The sequence below is a fragment of the Protopterus annectens genome, chromosome 15.part0 (assembly GCF_019279795.1).
Source record: "Protopterus annectens isolate FY-2018-M chromosome 15.part0, PAN1.0, whole genome shotgun sequence".
Classification (NCBI taxonomy): domain Eukaryota; kingdom Metazoa; phylum Chordata; order Ceratodontiformes; family Protopteridae; genus Protopterus; species Protopterus annectens.
The window spans coordinates 277,906,289-277,923,053 of NC_056749.1; positions in this window are offsets into that span (position 1 = coordinate 277,906,289).

A 16,765-nucleotide genomic window follows, 5' to 3' on the forward strand; every position below is an offset into this window, starting at 1 on the left:
CAGACTTCATATTCTTCAGAAAATACATAGTAACATGACCTTTTATTCTAGCAATTTTCTAAGTTTATAAGATGAATATTTGAAATTTGTCCTTATTTTTGGGACTGTATTGCCCCATTATTGGCTTTGTCCAGTTTTTTGTGCTAAGGTTGACAACTAGGGCAAGAACTGAATTCACTGAATATGTATGAGGGCTGTATTTCCTCATTACTGGGTTTGTCCAGGTGTTTTGTGCTGAGGTTGACAGCTATGGTGAGAACTGAATTCATTAAATGATAGCCATTTATGTTTCAGTCTTCTTCTCTTTCACAAAGCAGCTGATATGGCGTAGTGGTATGTTGCTCTGACTGTTTTGCACAGGGACCTTGGCAGTAAAATGTATGGTGGTAACACAGCATTTTCTACAACTTTCCAAGATTATACAAGCAATGTTTAATGTGTCCCTGGTTTTTGGCCTTTTGAGCCCCCCCCCCCCCAATAAATTTGGCTTTTTCCAGATTTCTTCTGCTGCAAAGTTGAGATGCAGTTGAGTATTGAATAAATTTTACAAGGGGCTGAGAGCAGCAGGGGAAGAGAAGTTTAGTGCTGCTTATGGAAAATCAGCTTGCAATGTTAATAGCACAACAGGTTGTGTAGAAGGTTGTTGGTTCTACTCCCATAAGGGGTGAATGCTGCTGTACTGAAAACGTTGATACTAACTATGAGCCATCTGTTTGCCATCCATTTCCTATTGCAGTATTACTAGCTTATCATTTTTAATGTAATATAGGCAATTTATTCCTCAGGGGCATCAGACACTTTATTTTTCGATGAAACCATGAAATATAAAGGTTTTTGCTAGCAGCAACCTCTTCATTAGTTACAGATTTATTTAATGTGGAATTATTTATATGACTTTTTTACTTCAGAGATTGTGCATATTTACTGATAATGGTGGACTGTAGAATTGTGCATATTTACTTATAATTGTGGACTGTAGAAGTTTGAGTAGACTTTGATGAAGGAAATGTTCTGAATTGGGCAGTTTTGTCATTATTGGTGCATGCATTTTGTTTCATTGTTTACTGGAAAAATGTTCAAAACAATAGGAAGGTGTATCAAAGAGCATATGTATTTTTCATATGCAAGGGGCCTATGATTTGAAAACAGCCCAGAATTAATCTTTATCTGCCACTGGTAAAATGTATTTTCTTTGAATGTGGGTTTCAATGCTGTTTCAATGAATGTGAGTTTCAAGGGCAGAGAAGTTTTAATGCTAAGTCTGTTTAGCAGATGGCTTGGTGTTTGTGCTGTAAAATGCAAAATAAAACTTTCAAATGAAGTCCAAATCATCAAAGAAGTAAATTAGTATGCACATTAGTGTTTATGGTAAATGGAGTGAAATAGCCAAGTAATGGGATCATTGGAATGGCTGCAGGAGGAGGCTCCATTTGACCATGATTTTGTGAGGGGGAAGAGCGGCAAACTTAGACAGCCCCAGCTGAACTATACCTCCCAGCTGTCCAGATTTTCAAAGAATGAATAGATTTTTGCTTCTTATTTTTGGTTTGTTCCTCATAAAATTTGTGGCAAATCATTTAGGAATTAAGTCACTAAATAATGACACACTGAGTTTCAGACTTCATAACCAATGCATGCTGAAGTAAGACTTGTTGTTCTATCAACTGTCTCAGTTTATACAAGAGCAATTTTTAGTACTGTTTATATGTTCCCCCAATATATTTGGCCTTGTCCAGATTTACTGCATTAACAGGTTGAGTGGTACATACATACAAATTGCTTTATAGAATTAGGCATAGCCAAACCTCTCAACTGTCCCTGATTTTGGCTCAAAATGTTGCTCTTCACCTAATAATCCCTCCGCAAAATAGCAATTTTGGAAGAAAACATGGAGGGTTTACAATTAAGAAATAACTGTAATCATAGTTATAGATTACTTTTATTTCAGAAATGCATGTAGATTATTTTATTTTGTCAGCTGCTCAAGTTAGCAGTACTAATATTAAAGTGTCCCTTCTTTGACAGGTTCCCAGCTGTATTGTGTGGCTATTTTATATTTTTGCATTACATTTTTGGTCCATTTTTCATAAAATTGTGTTTTTTGGCAAATTAGTGACAAATCATGAAAGACTGAAGTTAGAAAATAATGACAGACATTTGAGTTTAAGATTTCATACCATTCAGAAAATTCATACTAATGCAAGACCTATTCTATTATCTTTCTAAGTTTATAAGAGCAATATTTTTAAAAAATTGTCCTTGTTTTTGGGCCTTTGTCCCACTTCTTTGTATGGCCTTGTCCAGATTTCTTGCTCTGAGGTTGAGAGGTATGACAAATGTGTTAGGGTCATCACAGTCAGCCAGAGACATTTCAAATTGTGACATACTTGTTGCACCCCACTCCCCCATGTAGTGACTCTGGATGTGTCGAAGCAAGGCAAGGAGTAGTTATGCAGTGTAAATGTGCAGGGTATCCCCCCATCCAAGGTAGACACAAGTACAGGAGTGGCTTTTCATCTGTCCTTAATTTTTGCAGAATGGTCTGGTTTCTGTCATATTTTTTGTACTGTTGATTTATGCTTATTACTCAAAATGCCTGTTGCTCTGTGTTTAAGTAGCAATACTTTAATGACCATCAGTTAAGCTTGGCTGAGATTGTAAGGTGCAAGTAAGCTTTAATAAGCATGCTGTTAAAGAATTGCCAACATTGAAAGCCTTTCTGTTGTTGCCATGTAGAGAATACTTAACTAGATAATGTATAAGCCTTGGGTATTGAAATGCTTACAACAGTATTTGTAATAAAGGACAGGATTACATTATTTTAAGAAGCTCATTACATTTGGAGACTTCCAGTCATCTCTGCAGGCTTTACCCGTAAACTAAACAGAATGCCAATCGTGTGGTCCATAACCTGCACAGTAATCCTTTTAAGCAATGTATCTTGAGCTTATTTCTTGTTTGCTTTTCATTTTTTACTTTGATCATGTTTTCCCCATGAAACAAGTAGATAGTTATCAGGCAGGTCTTTTTTTGGATAAGGAACATTTTTACAAGTGGGAGCATCAGAGATTTCTACTTTCAGCATGTTACTTGGTACTTTAATAAAGCTGAATATAAATTATAATTAGAACCGCAGTGCAAGAAGTGGTTTGAGTTGAGTGCAGCTTGTTTTTCTTATACTTGATTTTGACTGGCATTCCATTAATGTATTTAAAAAAGTAATTTATTTTTTAATGCCTCACAACATTTTTGTTTCCATCTAGATATTAAGTAAGCTGTCATGCAGCCAATGCATTGAAATATTTTTATTCTTCTACACTTCATTTTGTCTTGATTGGACTCTCATAATGATGGTTTGGCACCCACAGCAGTGTATTTAGTTAGTTTTTTGTGGTTTTGAGCATAACCCCCCCCCTTTCTAGTTGGCCACACCCCTTCCCATTGACCCCACCCATTCAGCTGTCTCCTGCAGCCCCCCTTTGATTTGAAGTCACCAGCCGCCACTGGGGATTAGGGCAAGGTAGCTGCTGCATTTGACATTCATGGGCTTGGCAAAGAGGTCACAGTAAGGCTGACCCAATTTTCGGAAAATTATTTCCACTATTTCTTGTTTTAGGGACTACTCGTGAGGCATCAAAATCGCCCTGCTGAGTTTGTCTGCTATCACACTGGATTTCTCCAGGATGTGCACTGCCATCAGAAAATGTTGGGAGGAGGTCACCCACTGCTATACTTTCAGGGCCTCTCGACAAAGTGGGTAAGATCTGGTTCCTCTTTGCTTGTATATGTACCAGACAACCGACATGTTGTCCATCAGTATTGCTATAGTTCCCAGTGGAAGAGAGTCCTGGGAATGCTTACAATGCTAAAAGCACTGCTCTCATCTCTAGAACACTGATGTGCAAGTGGGAATCATGATCCTGCCAAGTGCCTTGGACTGTCTTTCCCAGACAATGCCCCACCCGACCTGGGAAGCATCTGTAGTTACTGTGGCTACAGGCTGGGGAAGAACAAATGGTCAACCTATAGTCACATAAGTCGAGTGAAGCCACCATTGAAGGTCTTTCCTGCAAGATTCTGTTATCGTGCTCTGCTGAGACATGGGATGTTCCTGCATGGGACATTGAGTGAACAGAAGCCACTATAGAATCCTCCTATGGAGCCACGCCAATGGAATCAAAGTTATTGCTGTTGCCATGGTCCTCAACACTTTTAGAACTGCTTTTGCTTGTGCCTATTTCTTGATCAAGACCGGTCATCGCAGGGCATAAACTCTTTCTAGAGGAAGCTTCACTATCAATTTTGTAGTGTCTAGATTTGCTCCTATAAAAATGATATGTTGAGATGGCAATAAAACAGATTTTTCATAGTTTATCATGATCCCTAAGCGGGAGCATTGTTTTAATGTGGTGTCTCTTGCCCCTGTTAGTAGTGGTGCTGGTCAGGAGCCAGTCGTCTAGACACAGAAACACTTGGAATCCTAGGTGCTCAAGTGAGCTGTGACTACTGCCATACATTTGGTGAACACTCTGGGGGCTGACCAAAGGGCAGAGCCCGAAACTGATAGTGACTGGCTCCCAGCCAAAAGCACAAATGCCTCCTGGATCGCCTGTCCATTTTTATGTGGTGGTACGCATCCTGGAGGTCTACAGAGCACATCCAATCATATTTTCCCAGAAAAGGGAGCACTGACTGCAGTGTTACCATCCGGAACTTAGATTTTTCCTAAAGAATTGTTCAGTCCGCTGATATCCAAAATGGGTCTCCAGTCCCTTGTTTTCTTTAGAAGTAAAAAGAACCTTGAGTAAGTTCCGGATCCTACTTGGTCTGCAGGGACTGTCTGGATGACACTTTTTTTAAGAAACTTTTGTATTTCTAGAGTTGCTTGTTCCCTTTGACTGGGTGGAACATTCGGGATTATTTTTATGTTTGGGTTGGGGAAGGAAAAAGGGAATGGAGTAGCCTCTGGATGCTATGCTTTGTACCCATTTGTCTTTATTTATTTTAAGCCAGGCTTCTGGGTACAAAAGATAAGTGACCACTGACTGCCTCCAGAGATGGACAGGAGCACTGGAAGGGCTTTCCAAGGAAAGATTCCCTGTCACCCTGGCTTTGCGGACCCCATCTGCTGCATGGTCGGTGTCTTCCATTACTGTTTCTCCCCCTTGCCCACGTGGGTCTTGAAAAAACTCTCTGGAATTTTTGAAACCACATTTTTCCTCCCTTTTGACCTTTTGGATAAGGTCTAGAAGGCAGGGAAAAATGGACTCCTATTGCAGAGAGAGTTTTTCCTTCCTGATCACACCTGGTTAGTGTGTCTTTTACTTTTGGCCCAAACAAGGATGAGCTGTCCAAGGCAGTGTTTACAAAGGAAGACTTAAAAGGCTCCGCAAAGTTACACAAGTGCATCCAGCAATGTCTCCTTGAGGAAATTCTTGAACCCGATGCCCTACTCACTCCATCAGCTGAATACTAAATGAGTCTCATGGTGGAGTTTACCACTGAATTTAAGGTGGAGAGCTCAGAGGCAACCTTGTCTGTTACCTCCCATAGCTACTGAACCTTGGAGAGCATCTCCTAGCTCCTTCAGGAGATCTCTCTGTAATCTAGTAAAATGCGTGAGATAATTCAGGGACCTGAGTGTAAAGGTCACTGAAGAAAAGGTGTTCTTTCTGTACCTGTCCATTGTACAAGAGCCTTTGTTCGGAGGATGGACAGTAGAGGATGTTTCCGACAATTCTTTCTTAGTGGCCACCACCACCATATAGCATCTACCAGGACACCTTTTTGTAAGGAAAGTTTTATCCTCTGCAGATGTAATGTATTTATTTAGTCACCGAGGAACTGGATCCACTTAATCTGCAGTCCCCCACGCATTTCGACAAACTAGGTTCACAAGTTCGAAAAGCGGAGACACCCAAGTGGCAGAAGTGTGAGACCCAAAAGCCTTCAGGTAAACCGACTCCTCCTCAGAAGGGTTGATGGGCCTCCAGCCACCTCTCTGCTTAAGTATTTCTAGGATGTCTGCAAAAGAGACATCCTCAGAGGGTGACCGTGGGGACCCTTCTGACTCATCAAGGTCTGTGTCAGATGTGAGGGACTCATCTGGGGAGTCCATATGCTTCCTCTTACATAATCTCTTCTGAGGGACCTCTTTAAAAGGGTATTCAGGAGAGGTTTTGGAAGAGAGGGGCTCACCCACTGGGGCATCCTGAACCCATGGGTCTCCATGTCTGTGTGGATGTGGTTGTGCTAAAACAGACACTGGTGCCTTTGGGGGGGGATGATTGGAACTGAGAGTGGATGTGTCCATGGGGACAGTAATCTCATCACCTCGAAGGCCTCCCACTCATGGTCCGAGGAAGCTCCTGGCACTGAAGAACCAGAAAGCATCCTTGGCACCAAGGAGGTTGGTTCTGAGGCCGATGTAGGAGCCAAGCTCACCCACGCCGAAGCCCCAACAGGCAAGTTTGGATTCAAAAAATGTCAAATCCAACTGTCCTCACCAGACTTGACCAGAGAACATCAGCTCCTAGACTCCTTGAGCTCAGATGGCACAGAGGAAGTCAGGGCCAAAGATCCTGGGCAGGTCTTGGCTCCAATGGTTCCACTATGATCAGCTCCATGCATTCCAGATCCGAAACCCTGAGACAGGTCAGAGGAGGAATCGATGGTGAAAGGGCAGATCTAGTCAGTTCCAAAACCCTCTGGGTTGGCTCCAACAAAAGTTTGGCCAGTGCCGGTGTACTCAAAAGTCTCCACACAATGCAATCCACATAATCATCAGAAAGGCTCCTGGATGATTGACAGGAGGGAGCTGGAGATCTTGTAACTTGTAATTAGTGTCAGAGAGACCGGTACCAGATCTGGGGACCGGCTTTGAGCACGAAGCATCAATGGTTCGGAAACAGAAGGAGCCGAGGTGGATGATCTCTTGGGCCCGACAGGTTTCGCTCTGAAGATGTCTTTGATAATTTTCTTGATTGTTCCAATTCTGAAGAAGTAGAGGATGATCTCTTGGATGTTTTGTCTGATTTTTGAGAGGGAGAAGTACCCTTTTTTGTAGGGCTCTGACACTCTTCTATGGCCTCTGAAAAAGAAGGTTTTCAACAATCCTTTTATAATTAGCTTGTTCCTTCTTTTGAGGACCCTAGAGCTAAAGGAATGGCAAACTGAGCAAGATTCCTGTAAATGTACTGCTCCCAAGCAGTAAAACACATACACTATGACTCATCAGTTAAAAACATTTTTTGAGTGCAGTTTGAGCACTTTTTAAACCTCGAGGGTTTTGCATCTTTTGGCTGTTTAGACATGGTAACTATATATATATATATATATATATATATATATATAAACATATAAACAACACACACAATGGAAAAAAGGCCCGCTAACTCAAATGGGCTTATTTGCTCTACAAGTAAAACTAGCTGGATTAATAAACTATGCTGAAGAAATGTAAAGCACACACACAATTTAAACAGTAAATTTTTAAAGTGAAAAAAAAGTGAAATAATTAACACACGCCAAAGTGAAAATAGCAAAGAAACAAGCTGTAACACTATAGAAAAAACTAGGTTTACATGAAACAACCCTTTAAGTTAAACTTCTAAACTACAACTATATTAAATTGCTCAATAATTGAGCCCAAAGAGAATTATTCAAATACATACAAGGAAGTTGGGATAGGGAGTAAAAACTTTTGAAGCTAAATATAAATGATGGCCACAATATAAAAACAGCACACTCGAAGATATTTATAAGGTAAACTAAGTTAAGCTAAGCTACTTTTCATCTAAATCCTAAAGGGAAAGGGAAATATAAAGTTTTCTATAGAAAATAGTAATTTTGGGGGAAAAAAAAAATCACAAAGCCAGTTGAAGCATCCAATCTGTTTCAGCGGCAAACGAGATATGGGGCATTCCCTAGGGCATCATGGGATATGATATAAGCCACGAGCTACTTGAAGACATCAAGCTTTAGTAAATGGCCAAGTCGGAACTGAGGATCGGTTTGGAACCCAACCAGTACAGAATGAAGGCGAGATGAGACAACATCACATCAGTACTTCTAACTGGGCCATTAGAATCTTAAATTTTTCTAGGAAATACAGTCATGCTGTATCAAGCAGTTAATTTGGTTTACATTTTTTCCCTAAATTAAAACTTTAATTATTGATTGCCAAGGAGTCCAAATGGCTAGCTTTAATTATTGATTGCCAAGGAGTCTAAATGGCTAGCTCAAACAGATTTAAGCAATCACCATCTCTTCTGATAGTAAGACGCTGTCCGGTTCAATTCTCAGCTAGAGCGTCTTCCGCGTGGAGACATGCGTGAACAGGTGTACCTTCGTTGAAGGTTGTGCGTCAGGGTTGGCAATGTGGCACGTAAAAATCAACTGCTAATCATTAGCGGACCGGAATTCCGCTGTGGCGACCCCTAACCGGGAAAAAGCCGAAAGACACAACAACAACCATCTCTTCTGATAAATATACCAAAGAATTACACACATCTCTACTGTATTTTGCTCTAATATTTCACGTGAATCTGCTGATTTTTGTAGAAGATACACACTGAAAGTGCACTAGCAGGATTGTAGTTTCCATGTAAATGGAATGTTTTAACATCATTTGAGTGTAGAGGCATTACTAGGATGGGATGGGCAGTTACCCAGTTCACAAGGAGTTGGGGAACATGATTGGCAGATACCAACTGTGCGACAGTGTGGCAATGTCATTCAGAAATTAAAGCCACTGGTCTCTATTTGTGATTACAGCTGAAACACTTAGTTTGCAGACTTAACTTTGGCAATCAGTTTTCTACAGTTTCAGAGTAGATGTGGGCACCGAGAATTACTTCATTTGCTTGCTCGTTTAGCCAGACAACTTTAGCTATTTCTGCATAGATAAAGGTAAGTACACTTGTATAGATATTTTTTGTTTAGGCAGTGGTATGACAGATAATGTACAGTTTGCTTTTATTGAGTTTGGTGTTTTATAGGGTGGATTAATAATTGTTTGGTGATCTGCCTGGCTTTTGGTATTTAAGGTCATTGGATTTTGCATTTGGTTTTGGGGTGTCTTGGTTTTGATATGTGGGTGCAGTATATTTTGATATGTGTCCCTAGATAGCGCTTGCATTTTTTTTCTTTTCTTTTGAGGGAGTTATACAGATGTGACACTTTTTCTATTTATGTATGTTTGTTAGCCAGGTAAATGAAGTGATCATTCAGTCACCCTTCTTAGGCACAACATTGGCAAGGGGAAAATCTGGGCATTTTAGTCTAGCCAGAAAAAAATAGCAAGCCTTATACTTTCAAAATTACAGTCCCAGGTTCTACACATCCATTCGCCCTTGGGACCAAACCACTCCAACCATGGGTAAATCCCGCATTACCTACACCCAGGCGTGGGTTATTGCTATATTAATCCAGCCTATAAAACACTAAACTTTATAAAAGCAAACTGTACATCATTTGTCATGCCACCGCCTAAACAAAATGCATTTTTTTATCTATAGAAAGCAACAATAGAATGTATTCTGTTTACTTACCATTATTTGTGGAAATAGCTAAAGTCTTCTAACTAAATAAGCAAACAAATGAAGATATAACTCCCAGTGCCCACATCTACTCTGACAGTCTGCAGTATTTTAACTTTGGCAAAGTGCTTCAGTTGTGATCACAAACAGTACATTGGCTTTAAGTTCTGAATGTTGTTGCTGCACTACTGCATAATTGGCATCTGCCAATCATGTTCCCTAACTCCTTGTGAAATTGGTAGCTGCCCATCCCACCCTAGCTATGCCTCTACACTCAAATGATGTTAAAACATTCCTTTTACATGGAATCTACAACAAAGCTAGTGTGCTTTGAGCATGAGTCTTCTACAAAAATCAGCAGTCACATGAAATATGAAAGAAAAATGGCACTAGAGATGAGCATAGTTCTTTGGTTTATTTATCAGAAGAAGTGGTTGCTTAAATCTGTTTGAGCTAGCCATTGAAGGGTTTAATTTAGGAAAAAAATGTAAACCAAATTAACTGCTTGGTACAGCATGACTTTTTCCTAGGAAAAATAAAAGCTTCTAATGGCCCAGTTAGAAGCATTGTTTACCGATGTGAACCTGAATGAATCTGCAGACATTATCAGGTTAAATTAAGGGAAAAAATCCAGGAAAATGAGCACTTGTAAAAAGGTAACTTGGGCAGCATGGCACCACAACAACTAGAGGATAGTTGTTGATCTAATGTTGGGGGAGAAAGTACAATTGTGTAAAATCTTACCAAATTGCTAGATGTCCTTCTCTTCACTGTTACAGTATTCATTACAACAGGGATCCCCTGCCAAGGGTGGCCCGATGTCCGGCCAGTATACGAAAGCCTTTCAGTTGCTTTAAGGTACACCGTATGTCACATATATGCTCCTCACATATTGTGGGGCATAAAGGTGGCTTGAATGCACCATCCTCAGAAGTGAGAGCTCCAGTAGGAACACCAGTCCAATGAAAAGAGACGTAATCAGTACATCCAGAAGAGGGGGTGGAGAGAGGGAGGTAATCAATACATCCAGAAGGGGGGGTGGAGAGAGGGAGGTAATCAATACATCCAGAAGAGGGGGTGGAGAGAGGGAGGTAATCAATACATCCAGAAGAGGGGGTGGAGAGAGGGAGGTAATCAATACATCCAGAAGAGGGGGTGGAGAGAGGGAGGTAAACAATACATCCAGAAGAGGGGGTGGAGAGAGGGAGGTAATCAATACATCCAGAAGAGGGGTGGAGAGAGGGAGGTAATCAATACTTCCAGAAGAGGGGGTGGAGAGAAGGAGGTAATCAATACATCCAGAAGAGGGGTGGAGAGAGGGAGGTAATCAATACATCCAGAAGGGGGTGGAGAGAGGAGGTAATCAATACATCCAGAAGGGGGTGGAGAGAGGAGGTAATCAATACATCCAGAAGAGGGGTGGAGAGAGGGAGGTAATCAATACATCCAGAAGAGGGGGTGGAGAGAGGGAGGTAATCAATACATCCAGAAGAGGGGGTGGAGAAAGGGAGGTAATCAATACATCCAGAAGAGGGGGTGGAGAGAGGGAGGTAATCAATACATCCAGAAGGGTGTGTGGAGAGTGGGTGGTAATCAGTACATCCAGAAGAGGGGTGGAGAGAGGGAGGTATCAATACATCCAGAAGAGGGGTGGAGAGAGGGAGGTAATCAATACATCCAGAAGAGGGGGTGGAGAGAGGGAGGTAATCAATACATCCAGAAGAGGGGGTGGAGAGAGGGAGGTAATCAATACATCCAGAAGAGGGGGTGGAGAGAGGGAGGTAATCAATACATCCAGAAGAGGGGGTGGAGAGAGGGAGTGAATACTACAACAGTGAAGAGAAGGACATCTACCATTATGGTAAGATTTTGCACAACTGTTCTATGTCCTTCCATTTCACTGTTGTAGTACTCATTACAATAGGGAGTGTGCCACAGCTCAAGAAGAAGAGGGGTTGGAGGAAGAACCAGCAGAACTCTCTAGGAAGCCTTGAAGGATGACCCTAGTAAAACCAGCTCTGGAAATTCCATCCAACTTGTAGTGCTTGGTAAATGTATGTACAGAAGTCCAGGTAGCTGCCTCAAGAATAGAATTAGTATCCAAACCCTTGAAAAAAGCACCAGTAGAAGTCACAACTCTAGTAGAATGACTCTTAACAGAAGGAAGGCTCTTACCATGAAAGGAATAACAAAAGGAAATGGCTTTAGAAATCCAAGAAAAAATAGTTTGCTTGGACACAGCCAATCCTAAGGACCTAGGATGAAAAGAAACAAAGAGGTGATCAGATTTACGAAACGTCTTAGTCTTATCCAAATAAAACCTGAGTTGTCTTTGCACATCCAACGTGTGCAGCACTTTCTCACTGGCAGATTTCAGAGAAGGGAAAAAGGTGGGTAAATGAATAGACTGATTAACTCATTGACCACCTTGGTCATAAAAGAGGGATTAGTACACAAGGTCACCCTATCCTTATGAAACATCAAAAAAGGAGGACAAGCCATAGGGGCTTGAAGCTCAGACACCCATCTAGCAGAAGTAAGGACTAACAAAAGTACAGTCTTCCAAGAGCAATGTTGCAAGGAAGCTGAAGCTGCAGCCCCAAAATAAGCCCAAGTCATTTTTTCCAAAACATAAGTAACATCCCAGGGAGGAGGAACAGGCTTCCTGGTAGGCCTAATATGAAGGTCACCTTTAAGGAATTGTATAGCCTCAAACCTAGAAGCTAAAGGAGGAGATAAAGGCAAACAAGCAGAGACAGCTGACAAATGGGCCTCAACAGAAGAATTAGCCAACCCAGCATTGAGCAATTTGTATAGATAAGAGACAACCAAAGGAACATCCACAGAAAGTGGATCAGGTTACAAGAAAGACACCAAACAGAAAACCTCTTCCATTTAGATAAGTAGGATTTCCTACTACTGGGTTTCTTGGCCTCCTGCAGGACGCTAAGCATGTCCCCAGGAAAAAGGTGTCTATGTGGAATCAAAATCACATAAACCACAGTGTCAGCTGAACAGTGGACAGGTGGGGATGGATGCGAGATTCCTTGTTTTGTGTGAGTAGGTCCACCCTGTGAAGTAATTTGGGATGATTGCCCTTGGCTAACTGCAGAAAAAGGGGGAACCACTGCTGTCTTGGCCAAAAGGGAGTCACCAACAATATTTTGAAAGCATCCTGTTGAATTTTGAACAGGACTTTTGAATGAGGGGAAAACTTAAAGAAACATCCTCTTTCAAGAAAAAGATAGGGCCATCCACCTTCCAAACCAGAGGACCTGGGACTCTGGCTCACTCACACAAAAAAAAAGGTATGTTCAGAGGGGGTGCACAATGTCTAGAAACATAGTTTTTGAGGCTTCCATTCGTGAAATTGAATGATTGAATTAAGGACATGCTCAAAGTGTCTGCCACAATGTTTTGACCTGACAGAATGTAAACTGCCTGAAGAGTCGTATTTTTTTTACTGGATAGCAAATTCCCACACCAGGAGTGCCAACCGGCAAAGAAAATAAGATAGTGTTAGTTTCCCCCTACCCCAGTTTGTTTACAAACAATACTATAGTGATGTGGTATGTAAACACCTTGAAAGGTCCTAGGGAGAAGAGAGGATGAAAAGTCTGATGCATCTGCAGAAGAGATCTCATTTCTTTGATGACACCGATGTGCTCTTTCTGTTGAAGAGGTGACCAAACACCCTGCACTTTTAGGGAGCGAAATGCTGCTCCACACCCCATGTCTGAAGCATCTGTGAACAGCTCCTGAGAGGGAAGAAGGGGGTGGAAAGGGAACCCTGGATATAGAGACAACTGCTGAATCCAACACTGAAGTTCCTTCTAGACACAAGGCAAAAGAGGAACTACAAATTTGAGGGGATGCACTTGTTAAGGCCTTTGGAGGACACAGGGATGCAAGAATAGGCACAGGCTGGAACCTGCACCCCAGAAAAACACGATCCTGAGGAGTTAGAAAAGACTTTCTGAAATGTATTGTGAACCCCAGGCTTAGCAAAAGGGAAATGGCAAAATGAAGATTTTGTAACAAGATCTCTGGAGCAGATGCCTGAAATAAGAGATCCTCCAAGTAAGGAAAGACTAGGATCCCCTGAAGCCTGCAAAAAGCAATCACAGGAGAGAGGCATTTGGTGAATACCCTTTGGGCAGAAGAAAGGCCAAAGAGCAATACAGAGAACTGAAAATGCCAAGAAGCAACACAGAAACATAAAAACATCCTGAAAAAGGGATGAATAGAGATATGGAAATAAGCATCCTTGAGATCAACAGACACCAGATAAGCCTAAGGAAGCAAAAAAGGGAACAAAGTCTAAAGGGACAACATTCAAAAAGATAGCACCTTCAGAAAAGTGTTTAAATGAGATAGGTCTAGAATTTTCTCCAGGTATCCTCTTTCCTGGGAACTAGAAAAATCCTGGAGTAAACCCCTCTCCCCCCTTTGGGACACAGGTACCTCTTGAATAGTACTGAATCAAAAGATCTTGAAGTACCCCTGGAAGGAAGGAAGGATAGCTGTTCCTGAGGGGGCTGAGGAATTCCCATAAAGGGGGGAGGTAGGAGATTTCCAGACCATGAAATATCTTTGGCGGATAATGGAAAGAACTCAGGAATCCCGAGTAATATTTAGGAAAACAGGAAGAGAGCGAGATAGGTGAAGAGAAAGAGGAAAGTGGCTGTGAATAGGATAGTCAGCCAGCACCTGGTTCATCAGGAAAAGGAGACTTGTGAGGCACAGACGTTTGAGTAGCCTTTGCAGGAGCCCACTTGCTACCCTTTTTACCCTTAGAAGGATGGCAAGATTGCCTGTGAAAGGGCTGGCTTATTGGGGTAGTTTCTCTGAAATTTAGGCACAGGAGAAATAAACACGTTTAAGTTCCTGAAAAGCCTTTCCCCTTATCCTGAAGGGACTTAAATCAGCAGCAACTTTGTCAAACAAGTGTTTATTATCTTGAGGGGCATCCATCAACTTAGCCTTAATATCATCAGACAAAGGTTGAAGCCAAAGCCAAGAATACCTCCTCATCACTGACCCAAAGGCAGCAGCCCTAGAAGAAGAATCTGCTGCATCATAACTACACCTGATGGAATGACGAGCCACATGGGAGGAAGTCCCTAAAAGGGAAAGGGCAGAAGTTTTACCTTCAGAGTCTGGAAGATCAGAAATCACCTTACAGGCCTGGGAAAGCAGAGCCAAGATGTACCTGGACATATGGATCTGATAATGAATAGCCCTAAAAGCTAAAGTAGCAGATGTATAGACCTTCTTCCCTAGCCTTTCCATAGCTCTGCTATCTTTATCAGAAGGCAGTAACTTATGTAAAAGGAAGCAATTGAGGTTTGTCAGAAGCTACTGACACCACTGAGGGGTCAGCAGAAGGACATTTTTACAAAAACATGACACCCTATAGAACCTATCCCTATAGAACTTATCAGGTTTCTTGGGGGCAGGGGCCTGAGAGATTTAGAAAAGGCATCCAACAAAGCAGCCAAAACAGGAGGAACAGCAGAAGGTCTGAAGAATCCATCTGCAGTAGCTCTTAATACATTTTTGTATCTCAGAAACTTGAGCACAATCCCAATTAAAGAACTCCATCATCCTAGAGATAGTGTCCCCAGAAGACATCTCTTCAAAGGGAATATCAGGACTGATAGATTCCTCTTCCTCTGATCCACAGTCCAAAGGAGAGGGAATCAGGGAGGAGGAAGCATAGGATTCATCTGTATCTGCCTCCTCCTCAGAGTAATCCTAATTGTTCTCTCTCTGGGTCTCTTAAGGGGGTAGAGGACCAAGGAGGGACTAGAACAGAAACTCCCGGAAGAGGTTTTACAGCCATCAAAGCACTAAACAACTCAAGTGAAAGATTGCCATTCAAACTGTGGATTCTTGGGAGCCGAGGAAATATGTTTAGTCTTCAGCTTTTTCTTTAAGGGGACGTCTGCCTTAAAAAAATTTAGAAGGCTCTGACCCTGAATGGCATTCAATAATTGTAGCAGGGACTTCCTCTCTGCTTAAAATTTGGGGAACTCCCCTAGGCCCCCCAGAAATAATCAGCTATGGTTCCCCCTGAACATCTGAAACAGACGTCTGTAATGCCTCCTCAGACATGTTTAAGGTCAGATCTCCTCCAGCCTCCAACCTGCGTGGAACAGAAGAATCCAACAATGAAGCTGGATGAACCTCTGAGCTATCACTCACCTCAGGAGGAACGTCCGGCAGAGACTGAATAGCAGAAGTTTCTGGCCGCCTCTTCCTAGAGAGCTGTCCCTCGGAGTGGGAAGTGCCCTCCACTGTGTCTTTAGCAAGAATCTTAAGACTTTGATTCTCAAAATAAAGCAATGAAGAAGAAAGTTTACTATGAATGGTTTTGGGAACAAAGGCTTGACAGAACAGGATGTATAGTCATACAAGTGCCAAAGCAAAACAGACAAAGTCTGTGACTGTCTTTATGGGGAATCTGTCACCCACACTGGCATTTACTCTTCTTGGATGACATAAACCCCACAAGCAGCAATAGGAAGAAGACAACAAAAACCACAACGGTGCACTTGTATGTAATGGCTTGTTGAACCAGCAACCGAACAGGCGTTCATACCAATAATCAAAAGATGGCATTCAGACTGGCGGCAAATAGGTTCTGAGGAATGAACATCCGAACATCACCTTATGCCCTACAATACGTGAGGAGCATACACGTGACGTACAGCGGACCTCACGGCAACCTAAAGGCTTTGGTATACTGGACAGACTTCGGGCCGCTCTTGGCACTTCACTTCTGTGCGCTACACAATTTTTTTTTTTTTTTTTTTTATTTGGGGAACCAAGTCTCCCCCCCTCTTCTTTCTTTGATAACTCAGCTAATGGAATTTGGTCATTACAGGGCCCCATATAGCCATAGATCATTTGGAACCCCCCCCCCCCTACAGCTGCAGGTTTTGTGGGTGCCCAACAATGGCCATGACTCTTGTACAGCTTTGAAGGAGGGGCAATGGCAAAATATGCTCCCTTTGGAACACATGGCAAGTAATATTCCTGTACCCTCAGGATTGCTGACATCACACACTGTGGGAGGTTACAAGCTTGTTGGGAGCACTGACGTTGGCATGAGGGTGAGAAAAAAAAATAACCATGTTTTTTATCAGTAGCTGTGAAGCAACCAAAAGGCCAATGGCAGCTGCAGTTTTTTTACAGCGAGCTTGATCTTACAAGTTTACAGC